The following is a 27151-nucleotide window of genomic DNA, read 5'->3' as shown; positions in this document are numbered from 1 at the left end:
TTCCTTTGATTAGGTCTGTCTCAAGGAAAAATAAAGTTACAAGCAAGGAGCTAGAATTGAAGTCAAATGGTGGAAGAGGTATGTTCTAAGACGAATTGACGTCTTTTTATTTTGCTTTTTAATTTGATGAACCCTACACCGATTTAAGTCTGAATTGAATTTATTGAAGACTTGGTTTTACATGCACTACCAACTGAATATCTTTATCTTTAATTCAAAATGTTCATAGAAATGAGGGGTCATTATTAAAAGAATTTTCTTTTTAAAGGAATCTGAGAAGGGAATAAATAAAAGAGGCCGGTCTTACATATCACTAGGAACTTAAATAAGATAGGTGAGTCTCTTTTTTGTTATGCATTATTTACTGCACTGCAGTTTATTTGTTAAAGTGATGAGTGTTACTTTGTATTTGCTACTCTTGATAAGATTATGATGAAAACATTCCACCATAATGCTTAACTGATTTCAAATCCAAGAAATTACTCATTCTTTTCTACTTTGCTGGAATACTGATTTTCTCAATGTTTTTTTTTCCCCCCCCCATTTAGGATGAAGCTTGCTCCTCGAGATGCATAACGGGCAAGGATTACATACAAAAATGGTAATAAAAAAATTAGTTTTGAATATTTTCATTTGAATTAAATGATGAGGAATAATATATAATTGACAAGCATATGTCTGAAACATACTTTGACATGAGTAACATTAACGTCTGACATAACTTTTCCTTATTCATGCATCTTCTGTATTTTTTAAATACGACTTTCATAATTAATCTTTGTTCTTTTTTTGATATAGGCTCGAAAAATAAAAGTGAAGAAGCATGCAAGGATTTTTCTTATATGTAAGTTTGTTTTCTTCTCGAAAAGGATGGGTGTTAATTCAATAAAATGAGGAAGCAAACGGATTCCCCTTCGTTGCTTTTATCAACGACATATCCTAAATCTGATAGCTACCTCAATCTATTGACATTCTCCATCGTTATTTGATTATAATACTAACGAAAGGCATTTATTTTCTTGTTTAGATTCCTCTTCTACTCAGGATATCATCTACAAACATATTATTCTCTCTATGTAAGTTTGGATGAATTAATTTATCATTCTCAATAGTTCTTGTTTTATGATGATCAACTCTTGGCTGTCATAATACTTTTTATGTAGCTGTTGATAAAATTTAAAGGTTTCAATTATAACACTGAAGAGTTCTACAAATATATATATATATATATATTTAGACCCTAATCATTTGCTTATTTTTAATATTTTCTTATGTTTTATGTTGTTGTATTTAAGAATGAACCTACTCGAGTCTCGGGTGCTAAAGTGGTTGTCTCTTGGAATCTCAGAAAAATCAAATTTGGTAAGTTCTTATCTCTTTTATTTAACGTCGTTGTTTCCATGATGAGTTTGATACCGCCCCAGGCATATTCATACCTTGATGATAGGTTTTTTAAATCTGAAAATGACTAGAACGTTAATTGAATTTTTCACTCCTACTAATAAACATGAGTTATTAATTTTTTTTATTCATTTTTGAAACCTAGGGTTAAAACACTTGACTTGTGCAGAATAAAGGGCAAGATTACTTTCAAATCAATATATTGAGGTGAGTCAAAAGGCTTTTTATGTTATACTTTCATGATGAAAACAAATTCACAGACCTGTTCTGAAAAGAAAATACTTGTGGACATCATTCTCACCTGATAATTTTTCAAGATAGACAATTAATATTTTCTTGTGATGCTAACTTATTTTTAACAAAAAACTTTTTATTTTTATTTTAAAGAAGTCCATTCTCTTATTCTGAGGATTCTACTTGATTACAGTTCAAGGTGAGTTTGAATATTGTTTATAAGGCTTTTTAATTTAAATGATGAATAAATTCATAGACCTGTCCTGAAATAAGACAAACTTGTTGACTTAATTCTCACCTGACTCAATAGTTTATATATATATATATATATATGTCATCAAAATAATTGCTTGTCTAAGAATGCTTTGTTTTTAATTTTTAGATTGAATGTTTCTTTGAACTGGTGAATGAGGAGAGACATATTTGAAAGCTATGGTAAGTTCTTTTATTCTTAATTTTTGCTGATCAAAAAGCAGATAATTGGTGAATGTATCATGGTGTTTTTGTGCTGTGTGCACATTTACAATTTCCTGCCTGATGTCATTTTCTTATCTGCTGAGAATAAATTTATTGTTCCACCTGTTCAGTATTATAATCCATGACTGATTCAGTCTAAGACGATAAAACAATAATTTTAATAGGGTGTTTGAAGTAAAACCTAAATGTTCAAATTTAGACATCCATAATTGAATCCTGAACTTTGCATCTTTTTATTTTTTTCAGAATTCATTTACTTATGGAGTAAACTGGCCTACTGACCTGAATCATATTGATGGTAAGTTATCTTGCATTGATAATTAGTTAATTTTGTTTATTTGCCGGAATTAGTGGAATGCTTAAAAATCCTCAATTTTTTAAGACATTCTCGTACCGGCAAAAAGTACAATGAGTCTCGTAATCTCCTTTATTCCTTGGGTTTTTGACGACATGTTAATAACTTGAAGGAGATACTGATGACATTAAAAAAACAAAAAATGATTTTAATAAGTAATAATTTGAATAACTGGTATTTTATTAACTTAAATATTTTGTGTTGTAGGAAAGAAAGTGAAGGGACTTGAAGGGATATAAGTCATTATTGGAATAATATAACCAACTTCTTGGTGATTTAATAAAGGTAAGCATTTTAATGACATACAATCATAAGTAGAATGCTGCTAAATGATGAACAAAACAAACAGGGACGTAATTCTGATTTGTAGAATTGAAGAGATCATTGTTTTACTTTTAAACTGATTTTTGTTTTGTTCATGTCTGGAGCTCTGAATGATATGTACGACTCAGTTTCTAATTATCCTCCTTTCTTTGATTTATGTAGGTAAGGATTATGTATGATGAACTTTACTTAAATATATACTGAGGATATGTTCACCTTCTCTGCAAATGCTCATTTGCTTAAGAATTCTTTAAACCTCAAAAATAAATGTGGACTTAAGTTTACGGCTATATGTTTAAACTAATCGTATATGATCGGGAATAGAGTTCACTACAAAGAGGATCTTTAATAAAAGATTCTTTTTTTCTTCTCATCATCTCATATATATCTTAATTTTTCTTTAAAGGTTTATTTGAGATGCTAAATGTAATAAGCCGGAAAAATTTATAGGATATTCCTTCAATAATCCTTTTTTTCAAGGTAAGCATCTGTTATAATATCTAAATATAATTACAACCCCACTTAATTAAGCCGACTTTTAGATGTTACTCAATATTCTAGAAGTGTGCTAAGGGTGGGCAAATTAAAGTGATGATATGTGTATGGTGTCATTCTTTTCTTAGTAGAGGATACCAAAGAAATTTTATGCACAATGTCCTTTCCTTCCAAGGGATGTAATGACTTAAAATTTGTGTTCGCTTCGTTTTATTTTTCAACTGAAGTTAGCATTTCTTTTTTTTTTTTTTTTCACAGGATAATCGTGGAATATTTCCTTGGGTCTGAGATGGGCACTTTATTCATCTTTAGAGAGGTAATTAAATGTCTTTGAATTTATATTTATGTAGTACATAAAAAAATGAAAAATAAAAGCTCTGAATTACATTTAGTGATGACTTAGATGACGAGACTGAGATTTTTGGTGGAGTAGTCTATATATTGACGTTCTGTCGATTTAGATGATGCCATCAAAATCGCTTGTTTGATTGACAAACGAGGCATTTGTCTGAAATTAATTTTGAGCTTTTTCAAATTTTTACTTTTATTTTAAGTTTTACTTTAGTTCTTTTTCTCATTACTAAAGAATTTTTTTCTTCTTTTTATAGGAGAATTTATTTTATACAGAAGACATCGTTTCCTATTAATTTAGAAGACTTGAAGAGATAAAAGGTAAAATAATTGTAGCTCCATATATTATTTACTACTTAAATTAGAATGATGATTGATTTTGATTGATTTTAAAATTCATGATAATTTATAATTAATGCGGATATGAGCCTGAAAATGTTAACACTTTTAAATGGATTTGCATAATATAATATGAGGAAGCAATGAATTGATTATTTTTATTTTTCAACTTTTCAGATATAAAATAATGCTCAAGATAGAAGTACCTTTCTATGTAGGAATATTTAAGAGGTATGCCATTCATTACTTATTTTGATGAGGTTTTTATTTCGTCTCTTGGACCCAACGTTCCTTAAATTTCATGGAAAAGATTGGTATCTCTATGACGATAGATAAATCTTCAGTTTTGTCATAGTTGGTCAGGATCATTTATGCCATTGACTTGACCTCTCCAACATCACATACAATTCCTTAAAATATCACTGGTTTTCAAGTGATTATTTATAGTTCTTCTTTTTGCTTTTAGGATATGGAGAAAGGAAACTTCAAGATAATCAGGATGATCATAAGGTGAGTTTACAACTCTTTTTAAGTTGCAAAGGATGCTAGTGGTTTAATAATTTAAAAAAAAAAAAAAAAAAAAACCTTTGCCTGATGACAACTTTTCCGCTTATTATCAGAAGTTTCTTTTGATTGAAAATTTGCTTCCTGAGTCTTCGGTTCAAAAATATGTTTTTTTTTTCTTTCCAATTTTAGTGCAAATGATTAATATTTTATTCTTTGTTTCAGGTATGTGCTTTCACTTTTTGATGAGAATTTATTTTTAGCAGAAATACGAACCGTATTTATTATTAATACTACACAAGTTTTTCATAATATTTAATTATCTATTATGTATCTTATAACTATATCATGAAAAATGAATGAGAATAAAGGAGTTATGAAGATCAAAGTATGGGTTATGGCTGATTGTTTGGTTGGTTGATGGTTGGGGTTTTTTCTTCCTTCCTTCCTCCCTCCTTTCCTTTCACTCTATCCTCTTTGAGATTCGTACGAACTTAGTAAAAAAAAAAAAAAAAAAATACTGAAGTTTTGCGTTTTATTTATTGATTTAATTTGGAATCCGATTGTGGCTGTTATTTTGTATTCAAAATATATCGTCGTGTTGAACGATGCAGATCCAGCTCCAGTTACGATCTTTAATATCGTAGGCTTGGCGTTTTCATTCTGCTAAATTAATGATTGCAGTGCTCAGCTATGTCCCGTTGTTTCCTTATATATCATGGGATCGGGATACGCAGTCTGCGAACAGCGCTTCCTTCTCGTTTTTTTCTTCTTCTTCTTCTTCAATAAGATGGAACTTGCTTTATTTGTTGTATGTGGTGGGAATATATATATATATATGTACATACACCCCGTGAATTGAAAATATGAGCTACGTGCGGATTTGAAAAGTAAGTTATTCTTTGATATGTCTTATTTGATGATGTTGCGATTCCAGCTCCGAATAGAAGATTCAAACTTTTAGTTCGGCGTTTCAAAATCGCTATATTAAGGATTTCTTGCGGTTAGCTATGTCTTCCTATTATACTTTCCTAGATAGGAAGACACGCACCCTGATACATTTACATACCTATATTATGTTGTATGATCTTATATTTGGAATTTATTGAAAAACAACCGTTTCTTTTTGTAGGAGTCTGATGTTAGGAAGTTAATTAAGGCTACAAAGATGAAAGAGAAAAGAATTCGGAAGGCATTTAGAGAGGTGAGTTAGATTAGTATGTAATGTTTGATTGTGGACGTGGGTTCTGAGCGTCTGCTCTCTTATGAGTGATGCTCGAATCTTGTGGCCTTTTTGGAGCTGTTTTCCCTATACAGTCTATTCCACCTGCCTCATCGTCCTAGAGTAATCAGTTTTTATTCTGGGCTTCTGTTGTTTTACTACAACAGAGGTCATTGTGGATGGAAATATCTGATTTCTACATATTCCTGAATTTCTTGTAGTTACTACGTAATTGTGACCAGGGAGATAAACCATGTAGAAAACAAATCTACTAATGTATATGTACATTGGTGTATTTTATGACAAGCAACCATGACTAATTCCTTATCCTTTCCTTTGATTAGGTCTGTCTCAAGGAAAAAATAAAGTTACAAGCAAGGAGCTAGAATTGAAGTCAAATGGTGGAAGAGGTATGTTCTAAGACGAATTGACGTCTTTTTATTTTGCTTTTTAATTTGATGAACCCTACACCGATTTAAGTCTGAATTGAATTTATTGAAGACTTGGTTTTACATGCACTACCAACTGAATATCTTTATCTTTAATTCAAAATGTTCATAGAAATGAGGGGTCATTATTAAAAGAATTTTCTTTTTAAAGGAATCTGAGAAGGGAATAAATAAAAGAGGCCGGTCTTACATATCACTAGGAACTTAAATAAGATAGGTGAGTCTCTTTTTTTGTTATGCATTATTTACTGCACTGCAGTTTATTTGTTAAAGTGATGAGTGTTACTTTGTATTTGCTACTCTTGATAAGATTATGATGAAAAACATTCCACCATAATGCTTAACTGATTTCAAATCCAAGAAATTACTCATTCTTTTCTACTTTGCTGGAATACTGATTTTCTCAATGTTTTTTTTCCCCCATTTAGGATGAAGCTTGCTCCTCGAGATGCATAACGGGCAAGGATTACATACAAAAATGGTAATAAAAAAATTAGTTTTGAATATTTTCATTTGAATTAAATGATGAGGAATAATATATAATTGACAAGCATATGTCTGAAACATACTTTGACATGAGTAACATTAACGTCTGACATAACTTTTCCTTATTCATGCATCTTCTGTATTTTTTAAATACGACTTTCATAATTAATCTTTGTTCTTTTTTTGATATAGGCTCGAAAAATAAAAGTGAAGAAGCATGCAAGGATTTTTCTTATATGTAAGTTTGTTTTCTTCTCGAAAAGGATGGGTGTTAATTCAATAAAATGAGGAAGCAAACGGATTCCCCTTCGTTGCTTTTATCAACGACATATCCTAAATCTGATAGCTACCTCAATCTATTGACATTCTCCATCGTTATTTGATTATAATACTAACGAAAGGCATTTATTTTCTTGTTTAGATTCCTCTTCTACTCAGGATATCATCTACAAACATATTATTCTCTCTATGTAAGTTTGGATGAATTAATTTATCATTCTCAATAGTTCTTGTTTTATGATGATCAACTCTTGGCTGTCATAATACTTTTTATGTAGCTGTTGATAAAATTTAAAGGTTTCAATTATAACACTGAAGAGTTCTACAAATATATATATATATATATATTTAGACCCTAATCATTTGCTTATTTTTAATATTTTCTTATGTTTTATGTTGTTGTATTTAAGAATGAACCTACTCGAGTCTCGGGTGCTAAAGTGGTTGTCTCTTGGAATCTCAGAAAAATCAAATTTGGTAAGTTCTTATCTCTTTTATTTAACGTCGTTGTTTCCATGATGAGTTTGATACCGCCCCAGGCATATTCATACCTTGATGATAGGTTTTTAAATCTGAAAATGACTAGAACGTTAATTGAATTTTTCACTCCTACTAATAAACATGAGTTATTAATTTTTTTATTCATTTTTGAAACCTAGGGTTAAAACACTTGACTTGTGCAGAATAAAGGGCAAGATTACTTTCAAATCAATATATTGAGGTGAGTCAAAAGGCTTTTTATGTTATACTTTCATGATGAAAACAAATTCACAGACCTGTTCTGAAAAGAAAATACTTGTGGACATCATTCTCACCTGATAATTTTTCAAGATAGACAATTAATATTTTCTTGTGATGCTAACTTATTTTTAACAAAAAACTTTTTATTTTTATTTTAAAGAAGTCCATTCTCTTATTCTGAGGATTCTACTTGATTACAGTTCAGGTGTGAGTTTGAATATTGTTTATAAGGCTTTTTAATTTAAATGATGAATAAATTCATAGACCTGTCCTGAAATAAGACAAACTTGTTGACTTAATTCTCACCTGACTCAATAGTTTATATATATATATATATATATGTCATCAAAATAATTGCTTGTCTAAGAATGCTTTGTTTTTAATTTTTAGATTGAATGTTTCTTTGAACTGGTGAATGAGGAGAGACATATTTGAAAGCTATGGTAAGTTCTTTTATTCTTAATTTTTGCTGATCAAAAAGCAGATAATTGGTGAATGTATCATGGTGTTTTTGTGCTGTGTGCACATTTACAATTTCCTGCCTGATGTCATTTTCTTATCTGCTGAGAATAAATTTATTGTTCCACCTGTTCAGTATTATAATCCATGACTGATTCAGTCTAAGACGATAAAACAATAATTTTAATAGGGTGTTTGAAGTAAAACCTAAATGTTCAAATTTAGACATCCATAATTGAATCCTGAACTTTGCATCTTTTTATTTTTTCAGAATTCATTTACTTATGGAGTAAACTGGCCTACTGACCTGAATCATATTGATGGTAAGTTATCTTGCATTGATAATTAGTTAATTTTGTTTATTTGCCGGAATTAGTGGAATGCTTAAAAATCCTCAATTTTTTAAGACATTCTCGTACCGGCAAAAAGTACAATGAGTCTCGTAATCTCCTTTATTCCTTGGGTTTTTGACGACATGTTAATAACTTGAAGGAGATACTGATGACATTAAAAAAAACAAAAAATGATTTTAATAAGTAATAATTTGAATAACTGGTATTTTATTAACTTAAATATTTTGTGTTGTAGGAAAGAAAGTGAAGGGACTTGAAGGGATATAAGTCATTATTGGAATAATATAACCAACTTCTTGGTGATTTAATAAAGGTAAGCATTTTAATGACATACAATCATAAGTAGAATGCTGCTAAATGATGAACAAAACAAACAGGGACGTAATTCTGATTTGTAGAATTGAAGAGATCATTGTTTTACTTTTAAACTGATTTTTGTTTTGTTCATGTCTGGAGCTCTGAATGATATGTACGACTCAGTTTCTAATTATCCTCCTTTCTTTGATTTATGTAGGTAAGGATTATGTATGATGAACTTTACTTAAATATATACTGAGGATATGTTCACCTTCTCTGCAAATGCTCATTTGCTTAAGAATTCTTTAAACCTCAAAAATAAATGTGGACTTAAGTTTACGGCTATATGTTTAAACTAATCGTATATGATCGGGAATAGAGTTCACTACAAAGAGGATCTTTAATAAAAGATTCTTTTTTTTCTTCTCATCATCTCATATATATCTTAATTTTTCTTTAAAGGTTTATTTGAGATGCTAAATGTAATAAGCCGGAAAAATTTATAGGATATTCCTTCAATAATCCTTTTTTTCAAGGTAAGCATCTGTTATAATATCTAAATATAATTACAACCCCACTTAATTAAGCCGACTTTTAGATGTTACTCAATATTCTAGAAGTGTGCTAAGGGTGGGCAAATTAAAGTGATGATATGTGTATGGTGTCATTCTTTTCTTAGTAGAGGATACCAAAGAAATTTTATGCACAATGTCCTTTCCTTCCAAGGGATGTAATGACTTAAAATTTGTGTTCGCTTCGTTTTATTTTTCAACTGAAGTTAGCATTTCTTTTTTTTCTTTTTTTTCACAGGATAATCGTGGAATATTTCCTTGGGTCTGAGATGGGCACTTTATTCATCTTTAGAGAGGTAATTAAATGTCTTTGAATTTATATTTATGTAGTACATAAAAAAATGAAAAATAAAAGCTCTGAATTACATTTAGTGATGACTTAGATGACGAGACTGAGATTTTTGGTGGAGTAGTCTATATATTGACGTTCTGTCGATTTAGATGATGCCATCAAAATCGCTTGTTTGATTGACAAACGAGGCATTTGTCTGAAATTAATTTTGAGCTTTTTCAAATTTTTACTTTTATTTTAAGTTTTACTTTAGTTCTTTTTCTCATTACTAAAGAATTTTTTTTTCTTCTTTTTATAGGAGAATTTATTTTATACAGAAGACATCGTTTCCTATTAATTTAGAAGACTTGAAGAGATAAAAGGTAAAATAATTGTAGCTCCATATATTATTTACTACTTAAATTAGAATGATGATTGATTTTGATTGATTTTAAAATTCATGATAATTTATAATTAATGCGGATATGAGCCTGAAAATGTTAACACTTTTAAATGGATTTGCATAATATAATATGAGGAAGCAATGAATTGATTATTTTTATTTTTCAACTTTTCAGATATAAAATAATGCTCAAGATAGAAGTACCTTTCTATGTAGGAATATTTAAGAGGTATGCCATTCATTACTTATTTTGATGAGGTTTTTATTTCGTCTCTTGGACCCAACGTTCCTTAAATTTCATGGAAAAGATTGGTATCTCTATGACGATAGATAAATCTTCAGTTTTGTCATAGTTGGTCAGGATCATTTATGCCATTGACTTGACCTCTCCAACATCACATACAATTCCTTAAAATATCACTGGTTTTCAAGTGATTATTTATAGTTCTTCTTTTTGCTTTTAGGATATGGAGAAAGGAAACTTCAAGATAATCAGGATGATCATAAGGTGAGTTTACAACTCTTTTTAAGTTGCAAAGGATGCTAGTGGTTTAATAATTTAAAAAAAAAAAAAAAAAAACCTTTGCCTGATGACAACTTTTCCGCTTATTATCAGAAGTTTCTTTTGATTGAAAATTTGCTTCCTGAGTCTTCGGTTCAAAAATATGTTTTTTTTTTCTTTCCAATTTTAGTGCAAATGATTAATATTTTATTCTTTGTTTCAGGTATGTGCTTTCACTTTTTGATGAGAATTTATTTTTAGCAGAAATACGAACCGTATTTATTATTAATACTACACAAGTTTTTCATAATATTTAATTATCTATTATGTATCTTATAACTATATCATGAAAAATGAATGAGAATAAAGGAGTTATGAAGATCAAAGTATGGGTTATGGCTGATTGTTTGGTTGGTTGATGGTTGGGGTTTTTTTCTTCCTTCCTTCCTCCCTCCTTTCCTTTCACTCTATCCTCTTTGAGATTCGTACGAACTTAGTAAAAAAAAAAAAAAAATACTGAAGTTTTGCGTTTTATTTATTGATTTAATTTGGAATCCGATTGTGGCTGTTATTTTGTATTCAAAATATATCGTCGTGTTGAACGATGCAGATCCAGCTCCAGTTACGATCTTTAATATCGTAGGCTTGGCGTTTTCATTCTGCTAAATTAATGATTGCAGTGCTCAGCTATGTCCCGTTGTTTCCTTATATATCATGGGATCGGGATACGCAGTCTGCGAACAGCGCTTCCTTCTCGTTTTTTTTCTTCTTCTTCTTCTTCAATAAGATGGAACTTGCTTTATTTGTTGTATGTGGTGGGAATATATATATATATATGTACATACACCCCGTGAATTGAAAATATGAGCTACGTGCGGATTTGAAAAGTAAGTTATTCTTTGATATGTCTTATTTGATGATGTTGCGATTCCAGCTCCGAATAGAAGATTCAAACTTTTAGTTCGGCGTTTCAAAATCGCTATATTAAGGATTTCTTGCGGTTAGCTATGTCTTCCTATTATACTTTCCTAGATAGGAAGACACGCACCCCTGATACATTTACATACCTATATTATGTTGTATGATCTTATATTTGGAATTTATTGAAAAACAACCGTTTCTTTTTGTAGGAGTCTGATGTTAGGAAGTTAATTAAGGCTACAAAGATGAAAGAGAAAAGAATTCGGAAGGCATTTAGAGAGGTGAGTTAGATTAGTATGTAATGTTTGATTGTGGACGTGGGTTCTGAGCGTCTGCTCTCTTATGAGTGATGCTCGAATCTTGTGGCCTTTTTGGAGCTGTTTTCCCTATACAGTCTATTCCACCTGCCTCATCGTCCTAGAGTAATCAGTTTTTATTCTGGGCTTCTGTTGTTTTACTACAACAGAGGTCATTGTGGATGGAAATATCTGATTTCTACATATTCCTGAATTTCTTGTAGTTACTACGTAATTGTGACCAGGGAGATAAACCATGTAGAAAACAAATCTACTAATGTATATGTACATTGGTGTATTTTATGACAAGCAACCATGACTAATTCCTTATCCTTTCCTTTGATTAGGTCTGTCTCAAGGAAAAAATAAAGTTACAAGCAAGGAGCTAGAATTGAAGTCAAATGGTGGAAGAGGTATGTTCTAAGACGAATTGACGTCTTTTTATTTTGCTTTTTAATTTGATGAACCCTACACCGATTTAAGTCTGAATTGAATTTATTGAAGACTTGGTTTTACATGCACTACCAACTGAATATCTTTATCTTTAATTCAAAATGTTCATAGAAATGAGGGGGTCATTATTAAAAGAATTTTCTTTTTTAAAGGAATCTGAGAAGGGAATAAATAAAAGAGGCCGGTCTTACATATCACTAGGAACTTAAATAAGATAGGTGAGTCTCTTTTTTTGTTATGCATTATTTACTGCACTGCAGTTTATTTGTTAAAGTGATGAGTGTTACTTTGTATTTGCTACTCTTGATAAGATTATGATGAAAAACATTCCACCATAATGCTTAACTGATTTCAAATCCAAGAAATTACTCATTCTTTTCTACTTTGCTGGAATACTGATTTTCTCAATGTTTTTTTTCCCCCATTTAGGATGAAGCTTGCTCCTCGAGATGCATAACGGGCAAGGATTACATACAAAAATGGTAATAAAAAAATTAGTTTTGAATATTTTCATTTGAATTAAATGATGAGGAATAATATATAATTGACAAGCATATGTCTGAAACATACTTTGACATGAGTAACATTAACGTCTGACATAACTTTTCCTTATTCATGCATCTTCTGTATTTTTTAAATACGACTTTCATAATTAATCTTTGTTCTTTTTTTTGATATAGGCTCGAAAAATAAAGTGAAGAAGCATGCAAGGATTTTTCTTATATGTAAGTTTGTTTTCTTCTCGAAAAGGATGGGTGTTAATTCAATAAAATGAGGAAGCAAACGGATTCCCCTTCGTTGCTTTTATCAACGACATATCCTAAATCTGATAGCTACCTCAATCTATTGACATTCTCCATCGTTATTTGATTATAATACTAACGAAAGGCATTTATTTTCTTGTTTAGATTCCTCTTCTACTCAGGATATCATCTACAAACATATTATTCTCTCTATGTAAGTTTGGATGAATTAATTTATCATTCTCAATAGTTCTTGTTTTATGATGATCAACTCTTGGCTGTCATAATACTTTTTATGTAGCTGTTGATAAAATTTAAAGGTTTCAATTATAACACTGAAGAGTTCTACAAATATATATATATATATATATTTAGACCCTAATCATTTGCTTATTTTTAATATTTTCTTATGTTTTATGTTGTTGTATTTAAGAATGAACCTACTCGAGTCTCGGGTGCTAAAGTGGTTGTCTCTTGGAATCTCAGAAAAATCAAATTTGGTAAGTTCTTATCTCTTTTATTTAACGTCGTTGTTTCCATGATGAGTTTGATACCGCCCCAGGCATATTCATACCTTGATGATAGGTTTTTTAAATCTGAAAATGACTAGAACGTTAATTGAATTTTTCACTCCTACTAATAAACATGAGTTATTAATTTTTTTTATTCATTTTTGAAACCTAGGGTTAAAACACTTGACTTGTGCAGAATAAAGGGCAAGATTACTTTCAAATCAATATATTGAGGTGAGTCAAAAGGCTTTTTATGTTATACTTTCATGATGAAAACAAATTCACAGACCTGTTCTGAAAAGAAAATACTTGTGGACATCATTCTCACCTGATAATTTTTCAAGATAGACAATTAATATTTTCTTGTGATGCTAACTTATTTTTAACAAAAAACTTTTTATTTTTATTTTAAAGAAGTCCATTCTCTTATTCTGAGGATTCTACTTGATTACAGTTCAAGGTGAGTTTGAATATTGTTTATAAGGCTTTTTAATTTAAATGATGAATAAATTCATAGACCTGTCCTGAAATAAGACAAACTTGTTGACTTAATTCTCACCTGACTCAATAGTTTATATATATATATATATATATGTCATCAAAATAATTGCTTGTCTAAGAATGCTTTGTTTTTAATTTTTAGATTGAATGTTTCTTTGAACTGGTGAATGAGGAGAGACATATTTGAAAGCTATGGTAAGTTCTTTTATTCTTAATTTTTGCTGATCAAAAAGCAGATAATTGGTGAATGTATCATGGTGTTTTTGTGCTGTGTGCACATTTACAATTTCCTGCCTGATGTCATTTTCTTATCTGCTGAGAATAAATTTATTGTTCCACCTGTTCAGTATTATAATCCATGACTGATTCAGTCTAAGACGATAAAACAATAATTTTAATAGGGTGTTTGAAGTAAAACCTAAATGTTCAAATTTAGACATCCATAATTGAATCCTGAACTTTGCATCTTTTTATTTTTTCAGAATTCATTTACTTATGGAGTAAACTGGCCTACTGACCTGAATCATATTGATGGTAAGTTATCTTGCATTGATAATTAGTTAATTTTGTTTATTTGCCGGAATTAGTGGAATGCTTAAAAATCCTCAATTTTTTAAGACATTCTCGTACCGGCAAAAAGTACAATGAGTCTCGTAATCTCCTTTATTCCTTGGGTTTTTGACGACATGTTAATAACTTGAAGGAGATACTGATGACATTAAAAAAAACAAAAAATGATTTTAATAAGTAATAATTTGAATAACTGGTATTTTATTAACTTAAATATTTTGTGTTGTAGGAAAGAAAGTGAAGGGACTTGAAGGGATATAAGTCATTATTGGAATAATATAACCAACTTCTTGGTGATTTAATAAAGGTAAGCATTTTAATGACATACAATCATAAGTAGAATGCTGCTAAATGATGAACAAAACAAACAGGGACGTAATTCTGATTTGTAGAATTGAAGAGATCATTGTTTTACTTTTAAACTGATTTTTGTTTTGTTCATGTCTGGAGCTCTGAATGATATGTACGACTCAGTTTCTAATTATCCTCCTTTCTTTGATTTATGTAGGTAAGGATTATGTATGATGAACTTTACTTAAATATATACTGAGGATATGTTCACCTTCTCTGCAAATGCTCATTTGCTTAAGAATTCTTTAAACCTCAAAAATAAATGTGGACTTAAGTTTACGGCTATATGTTTAAACTAATCGTATATGATCGGGAATAGAGTTCACTACAAAGAGGATCTTTAATAAAAGATTCTTTTTTTTCTTCTCATCATCTCATATATATCTTAATTTTTCTTTAAAGGTTTATTTGAGATGCTAAATGTAATAAGCCGGAAAAATTTATAGGATATTCCTTCAATAATCCTTTTTTCAAGGTAAGCATCTGTTATAATATCTAAATATAATTACAACCCCACTTAATTAAGCCGACTTTTAGATGTTACTCAATATTCTAGAAGTGTGCTAAGGGTGGGCAAATTAAAGTGATGATATGTGTATGGTGTCATTCTTTTCTTAGTAGAGGATACCAAAGAAATTTTATGCACAATGTCCTTTCCTTCCAAGGGATGTAATGACTTAAAATTTGTGTTCGCTTCGTTTTATTTTTCAACTGAAGTTAGCATTTCTTTTTTTTCTTTTTTTTCACAGGATAATCGTGGAATATTTCCTTGGGTCTGAGATGGGCACTTTATTCATCTTTAGAGAGGTAATTAAATGTCTTTGAATTTATATTTATGTAGTACATAAAAAAATGAAAAATAAAAGCTCTGAATTACATTTAGTGATGACTTAGATGACGAGACTGAGATTTTTGGTGGAGTAGTCTATATATTGACGTTCTGTCGATTTAGATGATGCCATCAAAATCGCTTGTTTGATTGACAAACGAGGCATTTGTCTGAAATTAATTTTGAGCTTTTCAAATTTTTACTTTTATTTTAAGTTTTACTTTAGTTCTTTTTCTCATTACTAAAGAATTTTTTTTTCTTCTTTTTATAGGAGAATTTATTTTATACAGAAGACATCGTTTCCTATTAATTTAGAAGACTTGAAGAGATAAAAGGTAAAATAATTGTAGCTCCATATATTATTTACTACTTAAATTAGAATGATGATTGATTTTGATTGATTTTAAAATTCATGATAATTTATAATTAATGCGGATATGAGCCTGAAAATGTTAACACTTTTAAATGGATTTGCATAATATAATATGAGGAAGCAATGAATTGATTATTTTTATTTTTCAACTTTTCAGATATAAAATAATGCTCAAGATAGAAGTACCTTTCTATGTAGGAATATTTAAGAGGTATGCCATTCATTACTTATTTTGATGAGGTTTTTATTTCGTCTCTTGGACCCAACGTTCCTTAAATTTCATGGAAAAGATTGGTATCTCTATGACGATAGATAAATCTTCAGTTTTGTCATAGTTGGTCAGGATCATTTATGCCATTGACTTGACCTCTCCAACATCACATACAATTCCTTAAAATATCACTGGTTTTCAAGTGATTATTTATAGTTCTTCTTTTTGCTTTTAGGATATGGAGAAAGGAAACTTCAAGATAATCAGGATGATCATAAGGTGAGTTTACAACTCTTTTTAAGTTGCAAAGGATGCTAGTGGTTTAATAATTTAAAAAAAAAAAAAAAAAAAAAAAAAACCTTTGCCTGATGACAACTTTTCCGCTTATTATCAGAAGTTTCTTTTGATTGAAAATTTGCTTCCTGAGTCTTCGGTTCAAAAATATGTTTTTTTTTCTTTCCAATTTTAGTGCAAATGATTAATATTTTATTCTTTGTTTCAGGTATGTGCTTTCACTTTTTGATGAGAATTTATTTTTAGCAGAAATACGAACCGTATTTATTATTAATACTACACAAGTTTTTCATAATATTTAATTATCTATTATGTATCTTATAACTATATCATGAAAAATGAATGAGAATAAAGGAGTTATGAAGATCAAAGTATGGGTTATGGCTGATTGTTTGGTTGGTTGATGGTTGGGGTTTTTTTCTTCCTTCCTTCCTCCCTCCTTTCCTTTCACTCTATCCTCTTTGAGATTCGTACGAACTTAGTAAAAAAAAAAAAAAAATACTGAAGTTTTGCGTTTTATTTATTGATTTAATTTGGAATCCGATTGTGGCTGTTATTTTGTATTCAAAATATATCGTCGTGTTGAACGATGCAGATCCAGCTCCAGTTACGATCTTTAATATCGTAGGCTTGGCGTTTTCATTCTGCTAAATTAATGATTGCAGTGCTCAGCTATGTCCCGTTGTTTCCTTATATATCATGGGATCGGGATACGCAGTCTGCGAACAGCGCTTCCTTCTCGTTTTTTTCTTCTTCTTCTTCTTCAATAAGATGGAACTTGCTTTATTTGTTGTATGTGGTGGGAATATATATATATATATGTACATACACCCCGTGAATTGAAAATATGAGCTACGTGCGGATTTGAAAAGTAAGTTATTCTTTGATATGTCTTATTTGATGATGTTGCGATTCCAGCTCCGAATAGAAGATTCAAACTTTTAGTTCGGCGTTTCAAAATCGCTATATTAAGGATTTCTTGCGGTTAGCTATGTCTTCCTATTATACTTTCCTAGATAGGAAGACACGCACCCTGATACATTTACATACCTATATTATGTTGTATGATCTTATATTTGGAATTTATTGAAAAACAACCGTTTCTTTTTGTAGGAGTCTGATGTTAGGAAGTTAATTAAGGCTACAAAGATGAAAGAGAAAAGAATTCGGAAGGCATTTAGAGAGGTGAGTTAGATTAGTATGTAATGTTTGATTGTGGACGTGGGTTCTGAGCGTCTGCTCTCTTATGAGTGATGCTCGAATCTTGTGGCCTTTTTGGAGCTGTTTTCCCTATACAGTCTATTCCACCTGCCTCATCGTCTAGAGTAATCAGTTTTTATTCTGGGCTTCTGTTGTTTTACTACAACAGAGGTCATTGTGGATGGAAATATCTGATTTCTACATATTCCTGAATTTCTTGTAGTTACTACGTAATTGTGACCAGGGAGATAAACCATGTAGAAAACAAATCTACTAATGTATATGTACATTGGTGTATTTTATGACAAGCAACCATGACTAATTCCTTATCCTTTCCTTTGATTAGGTCTGTCTCAAGGAAAAAATAAAGTTACAAGCAAGGAGCTAGAATTGAAGTCAAATGGTGGAAGAGGTATGTTCTAAGACGAATTGACGTCTTTTTATTTTGCTTTTTAATTTGATGAACCCTACACCGATTTAAGTCTGAATTGAATTTATTGAAGACTTGGTTTTACATGCACTACCAACTGAATATCTTTATCTTTAATTCAAAATGTTCATAGAAATGAGGGGGTCATTATTAAAAGAATTTTCTTTTTTAAAGGAATCTGAGAAGGGAATAAATAAAAGAGGCCGGTCTTACATATCACTAGGAACTTAAATAAGATAGGTGAGTCTCTTTTTTTGTTATGCATTATTTACTGCACTGCAGTTTATTTGTTAAAGTGATGAGTGTTACTTTGTATTTGCTACTCTTGATAAGATTATGATGAAAAACATTCCACCATAATGCTTAACTGATTTCAAATCCAAGAAATTACTCATTCTTTTCTACTTTGCTGGAATACTGATTTTCTCAATGTTTTTTTTTTTCCCCCCCATTTAGGATGAAGCTTGCTCCTCGAGATGCATAACGGGCAAGGATTACATACAAAAATGGTAATAAAAAAATTAGTTTTGAATATTTTCATTTGAATTAAATGATGAGGAATAATATATAATTGACAAGCATATGTCTGAAACATACTTTGACATGAGTAACATTAACGTCTGACATAACTTTTCCTTATTCATGCATCTTCTGTATTTTTTAAATACGACTTTCATAATTAATCTTTGTTCTTTTTTGATATAGGCTCGAAAAATAAAAGTGAAGAAGCATGCAAGGATTTTTCTTATATGTAAGTTTGTTTTCTTCTCGAAAAGGATGGGTGTTAATTCAATAAAATGAGGAAGCAAACGGATTCCCCTTCGTTGCTTTTATCAACGACATATCCTAAATCTGATAGCTACCTCAATCTATTGACATTCTCCATCGTTATTTGATTATAATACTAACGAAAGGCATTTATTTTCTTGTTTAGATTCCTCTTCTACTCAGGATATCATCTACAAACATATTATTCTCTCTATGTAAGTTTGGATGAATTAATTTATCATTCTCAATAGTTCTTGTTTTATGATGATCAACTCTTGGCTGTCATAATACTTTTTATGTAGCTGTTGATAAAATTTAAAGGTTTCAATTATAACACTGAAGAGTTCTACAAATATATATATATATATATATTTAGACCCTAATCATTTGCTTATTTTTAATATTTTCTTATGTTTTATGTTGTTGTATTTAAGAATGAACCTACTCGAGTCTCGGGTGCTAAAGTGGTTGTCTCTTGGAATCTCAGAAAAATCAAATTTGGTAAGTTCTTATCTCTTTTATTTAACGTCGTTGTTTCCATGATGAGTTTGATACCGCCCCAGGCATATTCATACCTTGATGATAGGTTTTTAAATCTGAAAATGACTAGAACGTTAATTGAATTTTTCACTCCTACTAATAAACATGAGTTATTAATTTTTTTATTCATTTTTGAAACCTAGGGTTAAAACACTTGACTTGTGCAGAATAAAGGGCAAGATTACTTTCAAATCAATATATTGAGGTGAGTCAAAAGGCTTTTTATGTTATACTTTCATGATGAAAACAAATTCACAGACCTGTTCTGAAAAGAAAATACTTGTGGACATCATTCTCACCTGATAATTTTTCAAGATAGACAATTAATATTTTCTTGTGATGCTAACTTATTTTTAACAAAAAACTTTTTATTTTTATTTTAAAGAAGTCCATTCTCTTATTCTGAGGATTCTACTTGATTACAGTTCAAGGTGAGTTTGAATATTGTTTATAAGGCTTTTTAATTTAAATGATGAATAAATTCATAGACCTGTCCTGAAATAAGACAAACTTGTTGACTTAATTCTCACCTGACTCAATAGTTTATATATATATATATATATATGTCATCAAAATAATTGCTTGTCTAAGAATGCTTTGTTTTTAATTTTTAGATTGAATGTTTCTTTGAACTGGTGAATGAGGAGAGACATATTTGAAAGCTATGGTAAGTTCTTTTATTCTTAATTTTTGCTGATCAAAAAGCAGATAATTGGTGAATGTATCATGGTGTTTTTGTGCTGTGTGCACATTTACAATTTCCTGCCTGATGTCATTTTCTTATCTGCTGAGAATAAATTTATTGTTCCACCTGTTCAGTATTATAATCCATGACTGATTCAGTCTAAGACGATAAAACAATAATTTTAATAGGGTGTTTGAAGTAAAACCTAAATGTTCAAATTTAGACATCCATAATTGAATCCTGAACTTTGCATCTTTTTATTTTTTCAGAATTCATTTACTTATGGAGTAAACTGGCCTACTGACCTGAATCATATTGATGGTAAGTTATCTTGCATTGATAATTAGTTAATTTTGTTTATTTGCCGGAATTAGTGGAATGCTTAAAAATCCTCAATTTTTTAAGACATTCTCGTACCGGCAAAAAGTACAATGAGTCTCGTAATCTCCTTTATTCCTTGGGTTTTTGACGACATGTTAATAACTTGAAGGAGATACTGATGACATTAAAAAAACAAAAAATGATTTTAATAAGTAATAATTTGAATAACTGGTATTTTATTAACTTAAATATTTTGTGTTGTAGGAAAGAAAGTGAAGGGACTTGAAGGGATATAAGTCATTATTGGAATAATATAACCAACTTCTTGGTGATTTAATAAAGGTAAGCATTTTAATGACATACAATCATAAGTAGAATGCTGCTAAATGATGAACAAAACAAACAGGGACGTAATTCTGATTTGTAGAATTGAAGAGATCATTGTTTTACTTTTAAACTGATTTTTGTTTTGTTCATGTCTGGAGCTCTGAATGATATGTACGACTCAGTTTCTAATTATCCTCCTTTCTTTGATTTATGTAGGTAAGGATTATGTATGATGAACTTTACTTAAATATATACTGAGGATATGTTCACCTTCTCTGCAAATGCTCATTTGCTTAAGAATTCTTTAAACCTCAAAAATAAATGTGGACTTAAGTTTACGGCTATATGTTTAAACTAATCGTATATGATCGGGAATAGAGTTCACTACAAAGAGGATCTTTAATAAAAGATTCTTTTTTTCTTCTCATCATCTCATATATATCTTAATTTTTCTTTAAAGGTTTATTTGAGATGCTAAATGTAATAAGCCGGAAAAATTTATAGGATATTCCTTCAATAATCCTTTTTTCAAGGTAAGCATCTGTTATAATATCTAAATATAATTACAACCCCACTTAATTAAGCCGACTTTTAGATGTTACTCAATATTCTAGAAGTGTGCTAAGGGTGGGCAAATTAAAGTGATGATATGTGTATGGTGTCATTCTTTTCTTAGTAGAGGATACCAAAGAAATTTTATGCACAATGTCCTTTCCTTCCAAGGGATGTAATGACTTAAAATTTGTGTTCGCTTCGTTTTATTTTTCAACTGAAGTTAGCATTTCTTTTTTTTCTTTTTTTTTTCACAGGATAATCGTGGAATATTTCCTTGGGTCTGAGATGGGCACTTTATTCATCTTTAGAGAGGTAATTAAATGTCTTTGAATTTATATTTATGTAGTACATAAAAAAATGAAAAATAAAAGCTCTGAATTACATTTAGTGATGACTTAGATGACGAGACTGAGATTTTTGGTGGAGTAGTCTATATATTGACGTTCTGTCGATTTAGATGATGCCATCAAAATCGCTTGTTTGATTGACAAACGAGGCATTTGTCTGAAATTAATTTTGAGCTTTTTCAAATTTTTACTTTTATTTTAAGTTTTACTTTAGTTCTTTTTCTCATTACTAAAGAATTTTTTTTTCTTCTTTTTATAGGAGAATTTATTTTATACAGAAGACATCGTTTCCTATTAATTTAGAAGACTTGAAGAGATAAAAGGTAAAATAATTGTAGCTCCATATATTATTTACTACTTAAATTAGAATGATGATTGATTTTGATTGATTTTAAAATTCATGATAATTTATAATTAATGCGGATATGAGCCTGAAAATGTTAACACTTTTAAATGGATTTGCATAATATAATATGAGGAAGCAATGAATTGATTATTTTTATTTTTCAACTTTTCAGATATAAAATAATGCTCAAGATAGAAGTACCTTTCTATGTAGGAATATTTAAGAGGTATGCCATTCATTACTTATTTTGATGAGGTTTTTATTTCGTCTCTTGGACCCAACGTTCCTTAAATTTCATGGAAAAGATTGGTATCTCTATGACGATAGATAAATCTTCAGTTTTGTCATAGTTGGTCAGGATCATTTATGCCATTGACTTGACCTCTCCAACATCACATACAATTCCTTAAAATATCACTGGTTTTCAAGTGATTATTTATAGTTCTTCTTTTTGCTTTTAGGATATGGAGAAAGGAAACTTCAAGATAATCAGGATGATCATAAGGTGAGTTTACAACTCTTTTTAAGTTGCAAAGGATGCTAGTGGTTTAATAATTTAAAAAAAAAAAAAAAAAAAAAACCTTTGCCTGATGACAACTTTTCCGCTTATTATCAGAAGTTTCTTTTGATTGAAAATTTGCTTCCTGAGTCTTCGGTTCAAAAATATGTTTTTTTTTTTCTTTCCAATTTTAGTGCAAATGATTAATATTTTATTCTTTGTTTCAGGTATGTGCTTTCACTTTTTGATGAGAATTTATTTTTAGCAGAAATACGAACCGTATTTATTATTAATACTACACAAGTTTTTCATAATATTTAATTATCTATTATGTATCTTATAACTATATCATGAAAAATGAATGAGAATAAAGGAGTTATGAAGATCAAAGTATGGGTTATGGCTGATTGTTTGGTTGGTTGATGGTTGGGGTTTTTTTCTTCCTTCCTTCCTCCCTCCTTTCCTTTCACTCTATCCTCTTTGAGATTCGTACGAACTTAGTAAAAAAAAAAAAAAAAATACTGAAGTTTTGCGTTTTATTTATTGATTTAATTTGGAATCCGATTGTGGCTGTTATTTTGTATTCAAAATATATCGTCGTGTTGAACGATGCAGATCCAGCTCCAGTTACGATCTTTAATATCGTAGGCTTGGCGTTTTCATTCTGCTAAATTAATGATTGCAGTGCTCAGCTATGTCCCGTTGTTTCCTTATATATCATGGGATCGGGATACGCAGTCTGCGAACAGCGCTTCCTTCTCGTTTTTTTCTTCTTCTTCTTCTTCAATAAGATGGAACTTGCTTTATTTGTTGTATGTGGTGGGAATATATATATATATATATGTACATACACCCCGTGAATTGAAAATATGAGCTACGTGCGGATTTGAAAAGTAAGTTATTCTTTGATATGTCTTATTTGATGATGTTGCGATTCCAGCTCCGAATAGAAGATTCAAACTTTTAGTTCGGCGTTTCAAAATCGCTATATTAAGGATTTCTTGCGGTTAGCTATGTCTTCCTATTATACTTTCCTAGATAGGAAGACACGCACCCCTGATACATTTACATACCTATATTATGTTGTATGATCTTATATTTGGAATTTATTGAAAAACAACCGTTTCTTTTTGTAGGAGTCTGATGTTAGGAAGTTAATTAAGGCTACAAAGATGAAAGAGAAAAGAATTCGGAAGGCATTTAGAGAGGTGAGTTAGATTAGTATGTAATGTTTGATTGTGGACGTGGGTTCTGAGCGTCTGCTCTCTTATGAGTGATGCTCGAATCTTGTGGCCTTTTTGGAGCTGTTTTCCCTATACAGTCTATTCCACCTGCCTCATCGTCCTAGAGTAATCAGTTTTTATTCTGGGCTTCTGTTGTTTTACTACAACAGAGGTCATTGTGGATGGAAATATCTGATTTCTACATATTCCTGAATTTCTTGTAGTTACTACGTAATTGTGACCAGGGAGATAAACCATGTAGAAAACAAATCTACTAATGTATATGTACATTGGTGTATTTTATGACAAGCAACCATGACTAATTCCTTATCCTTTCCTTTGATTAGGTCTGTCTCAAGGAAAAAATAAAGTTACAAGCAAGGAGCTAGAATTGAAGTCAAATGGTGGAAGAGGTATGTTCTAAGACGAATTGACGTCTTTTTATTTTGCTTTTTAATTTGATGAACCCTACACCGATTTAAGTCTGAATTGAATTTATTGAAGACTTGGTTTTACATGCACTACCAACTGAATATCTTTATCTTTAATTCAAAATGTTCATAGAAATGAGGGGTCATTATTAAAAGAATTTTCTTTTTAAAGGAATCTGAGAAGGGAATAAATAAAAGAGGCCGGTCTTACATATCACTAGGAACTTAAATAAGATAGGTGAGTCTCTTTTTTTGTTATGCATTATTTACTGCACTGCAGTTTATTTGTTAAAGTGATGAGTGTTACTTTGTATTTGCTACTCTTGATAAGATTATGATGAAAAACATTCCACCATAATGCTTAACTGATTTCAAATCCAAGAAATTACTCATTCTTTTCTACTTTGCTGGAATACTGATTTTCTCAATGTTTTTTTTTCCCCCCCCCATTTAGGATGAAGCTTGCTCCTCGAGATGCATAACGGGCAAGGATTACATACAAAAATGGTAATAAAAAAATTAGTTTTGAATATTTTCATTTGAATTAAATGATGAGGAATAATATATAATTGACAAGCATATGTCTGAAACATACTTTGACATGAGTAACATTAACGTCTGACATAACTTTTCCTTATTCATGCATCTTCTGTATTTTTTAAATACGACTTTCATAATTAATCTTTGTTCTTTTTTTGATATAGGCTCGAAAAATAAAAGTGAAGAAGCATGCAAGGATTTTTCTTATATGTAAGTTTGTTTTCTTCTCGAAAAGGATGGGTGTTAATTCAATAAAATGAGGAAGCAAACGGATTCCCCTTCGTTGCTTTTATCAACGACATATCCTAAATCTGATAGCTACCTCAATCTATTGACATTCTCCATCGTTATTTGATTATAATACTAACGAAAGGCATTTATTTTCTTGTTTAGATTCCTCTTCTACTCAGGATATCATCTACAAACATATTATTCTCTCTATGTAAGTTTGGATGAATTAATTTATCATTCTCAATAGTTCTTGTTTTATGATGATCAACTCTTGGCTGTCATAATACTTTTTATGTAGCTGTTGATAAAATTTAAAGGTTTCAATTATAACACTGAAGAGTTCTACAAATATATATATATATATATATTTAGACCCTAATCATTTGCTTATTTTTAATATTTTCTTATGTTTTATGTTGTTGTATTTAAGAATGAACCTACTCGAGTCTCGGGTGCTAAAGTGGTTGTCTCTTGGAATCTCAGAAAAATCAAATTTGGTAAGTTCTTATCTCTTTTATTTAACGTCGTTGTTTCCATGATGAGTTTGATACCGCCCCAGGCATATTCATACCTTGATGATAGGTTTTTAAATCTGAAAATGACTAGAACGTTAATTGAATTTTTCACTCCTACTAATAAACATGAGTTATTAATTTTTTTATTCATTTTTGAAACCTAGGGTTAAAACACTTGACTTGTGCAGAATAAAGGGCAAGATTACTTTCAAATCAATATATTGAGGTGAGTCAAAAGGCTTTTTATGTTATACTTTCATGATGAAAACAAATTCACAGACCTGTTCTGAAAAGAAAATACTTGTGGACATCATTCTCACCTGATAATTTTTCAAGATAGACAATTAATATTTTCTTGTGATGCTAACTTATTTTTAACAAAAAACTTTTTATTTTTATTTTAAAGAAGTCCATTCTCTTATTCTGAGGATTCTACTTGATTACAGTTCAAGGTGAGTTTGAATATTGTTTATAAGGCTTTTTAATTTAAATGATGAATAAATTCATAGACCTGTCCTGAAATAAGACAAACTTGTTGACTTAATTCTCACCTGACTCAATAGTTTATATATATATATATATATATGTCATCAAAATAATTGCTTGTCTAAGAATGCTTTGTTTTTAATTTTTAGATTGAATGTTTCTTTGAACTGGTGAATGAGGAGAGACATATTTGAAAGCTATGGTAAGTTCTTTTATTCTTAATTTTTGCTGATCAAAAAGCAGATAATTGGTGAATGTATCATGGTGTTTTTGTGCTGTGTGCACATTTACAATTTCCTGCCTGATGTCATTTTCTTATCTGCTGAGAATAAATTTATTGTTCCACCTGTTCAGTATTATAATCCATGACTGATTCAGTCTAAGACGATAAAACAATAATTTTAATAGGGTGTTTGAAGTAAAACCTAAATGTTCAAATTTAGACATCCATAATTGAATCCTGAACTTTGCATCTTTTTATTTTTTCAGAATTCATTTACTTATGGAGTAAACTGGCCTACTGACCTGAATCATATTGATGGTAAGTTATCTTGCATTGATAATTAGTTAATTTTGTTTATTTGCCGGAATTAGTGGAATGCTTAAAAATCCTCAATTTTTTAAGACATTCTCGTACCGGCAAAAAGTACAATGAGTCTCGTAATCTCCTTTATTCCTTGGGTTTTTGACGACATGTTAATAACTTGAAGGAGATACTGATGACATTAAAAAAACAAAAAATGATTTTAATAAGTAATAATTTGAATAACTGGTATTTTATTAACTTAAATATTTTGTGTTGTAGGAAAGAAAGTGAAGGGACTTGAAGGGATATAAGTCATTATTGGAATAATATAACCAACTTCTTGGTGATTTAATAAAGGTAAGCATTTTAATGACATACAATCATAAGTAGAATGCTGCTAAATGATGAACAAAACAAACAGGGACGTAATTCTGATTTGTAGAATTGAAGAGATCATTGTTTTACTTTTAAACTGATTTTTGTTTTGTTCATGTCTGGAGCTCTGAATGATATGTACGACTCAGTTTCTAATTATCCTCCTTTCTTTGATTTATGTAGGTAAGGATTATGTATGATGAACTTTACTTAAATATATACTGAGGATATGTTCACC

At 30.1% G+C, this 27151-nt stretch overlaps 4 long non-coding RNA genes and 4 other non-coding genes across 25 annotated transcripts in view; all 8 read left to right on the top strand.

Moving 5' to 3' along the window:
• LOC121124087 (uncharacterized) overlaps positions 1-27151 on the top strand; it is a 60387-nt gene that overhangs the window by 18939 nt on the left and 14297 nt on the right. For all 18 annotated transcript variants that reach the window (XR_011781681.1, XR_011781674.1, XR_011781675.1 and 15 more), the window contains 13 exons: positions 14-78; positions 4706-5370; positions 5613-5684; positions 6047-6112; positions 10738-11401; positions 11645-11716; positions 12079-12144; positions 16777-17439; positions 17682-17753; positions 18115-18180; positions 22814-23479; positions 23723-23794; positions 24157-24222. This is a non-coding gene — a long non-coding RNA (uncharacterized lncRNA). The remainder of the gene's footprint in view (positions 1-13; positions 79-4705; positions 5371-5612; positions 5685-6046; positions 6113-10737; positions 11402-11644; positions 11717-12078; positions 12145-16776; positions 17440-17681; positions 17754-18114; positions 18181-22813; positions 23480-23722; positions 23795-24156; positions 24223-27151) is intronic.
• LOC139906283 (uncharacterized) lies at positions 1223-3130 on the top strand. Its single transcript, XR_011781685.1, has 7 exons — positions 1223-1362; positions 1547-1608; positions 1789-1834; positions 2018-2070; positions 2359-2410; positions 2675-2752; positions 2954-3130. It is a non-coding gene; the product is annotated as an uncharacterized lncRNA (long non-coding RNA).
• Positions 3307-3444, top strand: LOC121124945 (small nucleolar RNA snoR639/H1). Its single transcript, XR_005866479.1, has one exon. It is a non-coding gene; the product is annotated as a small nucleolar RNA snoR639/H1 (small nucleolar RNA).
• On the top strand, positions 7254-9160 carry LOC139906284 (uncharacterized). Its single transcript, XR_011781686.1, has 6 exons — positions 7254-7393; positions 7576-7637; positions 8048-8100; positions 8388-8439; positions 8705-8782; positions 8984-9160. It is a non-coding gene; the product is annotated as an uncharacterized lncRNA (long non-coding RNA).
• Positions 9338-9475, top strand: LOC121124947 (small nucleolar RNA snoR639/H1). The gene has a single exon (XR_005866481.1). It is a non-coding gene; the product is annotated as a small nucleolar RNA snoR639/H1 (small nucleolar RNA).
• Positions 15372-15509, top strand: LOC121124948 (small nucleolar RNA snoR639/H1). Its single transcript, XR_005866482.1, has one exon. It is a non-coding gene; the product is annotated as a small nucleolar RNA snoR639/H1 (small nucleolar RNA).
• Positions 19328-21232, top strand: LOC121124091 (uncharacterized). Its single transcript, XR_011781684.1, has 7 exons — positions 19328-19467; positions 19650-19711; positions 19892-19937; positions 20121-20173; positions 20461-20512; positions 20777-20854; positions 21056-21232. It is a non-coding gene; the product is annotated as an uncharacterized lncRNA (long non-coding RNA).
• Positions 21408-21545, top strand: LOC121124949 (small nucleolar RNA snoR639/H1). Its single transcript, XR_005866483.1, has one exon. It is a non-coding gene; the product is annotated as a small nucleolar RNA snoR639/H1 (small nucleolar RNA).

Source organism: Lepeophtheirus salmonis, chromosome 9 (assembly GCF_016086655.4).
Source record: "Lepeophtheirus salmonis chromosome 9, UVic_Lsal_1.4, whole genome shotgun sequence".
In the NCBI taxonomy this organism is placed as follows: Eukaryota; Metazoa; Arthropoda; class Copepoda; order Siphonostomatoida; family Caligidae; genus Lepeophtheirus; species Lepeophtheirus salmonis.
Note: the sequence above shows the minus strand (reverse complement) of the source record. Positions and strands in the feature narration are given on the sequence as shown.